The 4,690-nt window shown below is 39.1% G+C and overlaps 1 pseudogene; it reads left to right on the forward strand.

Moving 5' to 3' along the window:
* Positions 1–1,109: 1,109 nt before the first annotated feature.
* LOC130857622 (cytokine receptor-like factor 3) lies at positions 1,110–2,484 on the forward strand (annotated as a pseudogene).
* Positions 2,485–4,690: the final 2,206 nt, after the last annotated feature.

Genomic DNA, 4,690 nt, shown 5'->3' on the forward strand with positions numbered 1-4,690 from the left:
CAGTCCAGGAAAACAGTGAGCCAGGATGACAGAGTCCACTAAAACAGAAAGGAGTAGGCAGGTCCGGAGTCCCAGATGAAACCAGAGACCAGGAGGTCAGAGTCTGCAGGGCAGTTGCATGAACAGCAAGAAAAGTGCCTAGTTCCAGGACAGAGGTGGCTTGCTGTCTGCACCACATTTGCTTTCCCTTCCAGAAGCAAGCAGACCTGGAAACTCAGGAAAAATACAGAGCTAGAGGAGACCAAAGGCCTTCATCTGGAACCAGCCTTGTGGAGGCGAACACAAAGATTCACTCCATCTCACGCAGATATAACCAGAGGATATGCAGCTCACACGTCCCCTGGGCTAATCCCTTTACAGACAAATCAGTGACCATCTCAATCTACATTAGGTCAATCTTTTTTTTTTAACCTCCAAAATTATGGGTCATCTCTCTTGACAAGGTATGAGCTGTGGCAATCCATGGCCATCCACATCCTTTAGTGCTTAACTCATTTTCTCCTCATAAAGCATTCAAGGCATTTAAAGTTATTACCGTATGCCTGAGTCATAATGTTGTTAAAGCTTATAAAAATCATTTCAGTGTTAATTCCCCTGACTTAACTTTCTTAAATAGTCTTCCTCAGACGTTGTATATAATTTAACCAGAAAAAGTCTTTTTTTTTAAACAAACTGAAGTAATCAGAAAATAGATGAAGTAAGGAAAATATAATAACTGCTAGGTGAATGCAACATTTGGAGTTGGGAGCTATGAACTTCATTCACTCACTCTTTTGCTATAAAATGACCACTTGACCTGGCCCTTTGCCCCCCAGGCATCCCTAACTTCCACCACAGGCTGAGCCGCGCTGTATGCTGCCAACTGAAATTATTGTTTTTATTATTCTTTCTCAACACCAACACTGGCCAACCAATTCAGAATGAGTGAAAGTCATGCTAAAGGCAACTCAGGTATAATATCAAAGGAAAAGCATTTTGGCTTTATTCAGAGTCCATTTAGTCCTCAAAGGATAGGTGCTTTGTTGTGCTAGGCACCTGAGGAGCTTTAGGTGCTAGGCAGCTCAGTGAGGTATGGGACGGTCAGTAACCCATACCCACAACCATCGGCCATGCCACCTACAAAGAGGAGCTGGATCCTGAGCTACAGGAGGCCCTTGAGAACATGGAGCCAGCAGAACCTGGACCAGAGCTGCAGGAGCTGCAGGAGGCACAGAGGTAAGGCACAGATGATCATTTTTCTGAGAATACAGTCTTTAAAACTCTCTAGGTTCTCAAAAAAGACCATGACTTGAAAGGGATTAAGTCATCATCCCAGAGATCAGAGACATCTTCCCAGAGGACAGTCCTATAATAGCATTTTAATGATTTAAAGGGAGCCCTTAGGAAGCTCAAGTTTGAGCAGTTGGTCTTTTGCAAGAGGGGGACACCACTGAGCAAGAGAGAATTAAGCCACAAGATGACTCCAAAAGTCAAAGAGCAGGGAGCGAACACAGTAGAGGACAGTCCAAGAAAGAGAAATCATCATTCTTTGTGGTGTATGAGAGCAGAGTGAGAAACTGTAGAGCTTTACCAAAAAGGACTCACACATTCAGTTGGACAGGCTATCAGAAGTGCCTTTACTAGACGATATACCATGGTTATTTGCCTAGTTAAATGACTCAGTTCTTAACATAGCGAAAGACTGTGTTTTAACCACAGCATTTCACCCACCAATGCAGATACAAGAAAAAAAAAAAAAAGAAAAAAGAAAAGCAAAGAAAACCCTGAGCCATCATAGTCCAATGCTGTAAGGTGGATGATGATTTAGTGCCCAAGAAGATAGGCTCCAGGCCCATAAATGTACTTCAAGTCATTTTGAGGATGTATATGTAGCTCTTAAATGAACTTCATAGCATTGTGCATAGAACCCAGTTATCACTTCTGATGGAGGAGATGGCTGCCAGGCATGGAGTCCTTGAAGCATCCCCCAAATAGGTCATCCCACACTGGCACCTCAGGAGTGAAAAGCTGGCCTTGGAGGGCACTGTTTGAGCAGTAGAAGGAATAGAACCCTCCAGAAAGATTCAGAATCCAACTCCAGACCCCAAGTTAACATTGCCCCATATATCTGTGGGCAGATGTTAACATTTGGGGTTGAAACTGAGAGACAATTGGATGGGAGAGATGTTATAGGAGTGTGGGCAGAGCACAGTCTCTACAGAAGCATCAGACAGTGTGCATTAGTACAAACGGTGCCATTTTTGTATATGGAAAAGAAATGACTTAGTTTCCTGCAAGGGGGTTGATAGAACTGTCACATTTGACATCAAAACTGTGACTCTAGGCACCACCAATAATCACAAAGGCAGAAACTCCAAGCTTCAAATAACTATTAGCTTGAACAACAGAGAAATGGTTGTTGACTGGTTACTTGCTTAATCATGCAGATCTCTTTATGTTGGATGCTCATTTTTCCATCCTGAATGGAAAGTGCTAGTGTTTTAGATTCTTGGATGACTGGCTTTGCTCTTCAGAGTTTTAGGGCAGCTGTTCTCAATCTAGCTTAGTTTTAATTGATAAAAATATTTGGATTCTTCTCTCAGGCAATTGGAAATGGAAAATATTTACTGGATTCATTTTGGAACATTTTAGCAATAAGATACTTAAATGTTGTGGACAAAACCATAATGTGGTCAATTTTATTTTTAGCATAGTATTCATTAAAATATCATATCACAATAAAAATTGAATTGGCTTTAAAAGCACCCAAGTAGATAAAGGACTATTCCCTTCTACTGTGCTTCTTCTTAAATTTGGTTAAAAGTCAATGTAACATTATTTGATTAAATCTCCATCTCTTAAAGATCAAGACCATGTAAAGCTGAGAATAAAACAACAGGAATTGACCTAAAGAAGCTAGAGTTTGGTAATACACATACATCATATCCTCTCCACATAAGTGTGCTGAGAGCGCTCTCCATTTCTAGGTGTTTTGTAAGTAGTGCTGAATTTTATCACAGGTTCAGTAATCTTCAAGTCCTAAAAGAATTATAAATTTCACATATTTTTAAATGCCTGGCAAAACATTTACAATAATCAAAGAATTTTTTTTGCTGTTTCTATGCAAGATAGTCTAAAGGATTTTTATAGGGCAAAATATTATGGAAGTGGTACCCAGACCAGTGTTAGCCATTTCACGTGTATGTCATGTGTGCATGTGCACGTCCAGCCTCAGTGACATGCCTTCACTATTTGTAGGTTATGATTCACAGTCCAGTTTACTGTCAGTTTCATGAATGATATTTTAGTTGAACAAGCAAACACCATGGAGGAAATATATAGGCTCTTAATTGCCTGGCTCAGAAGATACACCTACCACTTCTGCTCACAGTCCATTGGCCAAACTAGTCACATGGCTCTAATATACATATTTTTGAATATTTAAATGTGTGTAATATATTTGAAGCATTTATTTCATGTATAAAAAATGGTGGCCTTAAGTTATTATACAAGTCTACAGATTTTTCTTTTCAATGTGAATTTTTTCTTTTCATTTGTACTAGTACAAAAGTGTTTTGAAAAGCAAGTATAATTTTTAAGACAATTTATTTGAGGATTCAAATTCCCTGTTATATAAGCATGACCTTTTTCCCTTGCATTTTTACATATATATAAGTTGTCTTTCTTTTGATTAGTGAATAAGCTTAAGAAGCTTTCATTAGGTTAAGAAGATGTGTTGGAATATAGTGGCCATGTCCAGCTGTCTGAAATAAAACAAAAAGCTAAGAGTAATTTTTTTAAAAAAAGCTGCTTGACCCTATATAGAGAACGGACTTGTGACTGCCAAAGGGAGAGGGTGTGGGGAAAGAATAGATTGGGAGTTTGGGATTAGTAGATGCAAACTATTATATACAGAATAAATAGACAGTAAGGTCTTACTGTGTAGTATAGGGAACTATATTTACTATCCTGTGATAAATTATAATAGAATATGAGAAAGAATGTTTATATATGTATAACTGAATCACTGTGCTGTACAGTAGAAATTAACACAAGTTGTAAATCAACCATACTTCAATAAAATCCTTTTTTTAAAAAAAGCTGCTTGACCCATAGACCTCCCAGCTCCCAGCCCTGTCCTGTCCCTCTAGCGTCTCTTTTGTGTATTTTTAAACCCTCTTGCTTACTCTCTTTCTCTCTCCCCCTCCCTCTACTTCTACCAGACAGGGGTTGTTTGCAAGTTTTGAACCCACCTATTCATACTAAATGGTATTACCCATTACATCTGTACTAGAGGAGTATTAGAGTGACCCAGTCTTAGGCGCTAACAGTCTGAGTGAGACAGGAAAATTTGTTGAAGAATGCTGAAGAATAGTGCTGAGCAGTCTGAGGAATATAAAGTGGCATGAGTCAAGAAATGGCCCAGCCCTCATTCTGGTTTGAAAGAGCGCTAAAGTACTCAGAATAGTACTTCACTGTTAAATCCATGATAATGTATTTCAAGGCAACTTGTGTGTTCTGAGATATAAATGCTTCAAGTATTCACAATAAAAGCAGTCTAGTGATGACTGCAGGTATCAAGGAAGGTTGCCTGGAATGGATAGTACAAGCTTTTAAGGCCAGGCAGCTCTGTATTGGAGAGAACTCTGAGTAGCAAAAAGAAGAATTGAAGTATTTAAGGTTGGAAAATAAGAAATCATTGTGTGGGACC

This window comes from Hippopotamus amphibius, chromosome 7 (genome assembly GCF_030028045.1).
Source record: "Hippopotamus amphibius kiboko isolate mHipAmp2 chromosome 7, mHipAmp2.hap2, whole genome shotgun sequence".
NCBI classification, from domain to species: domain Eukaryota; kingdom Metazoa; phylum Chordata; class Mammalia; order Artiodactyla; family Hippopotamidae; genus Hippopotamus; species Hippopotamus amphibius.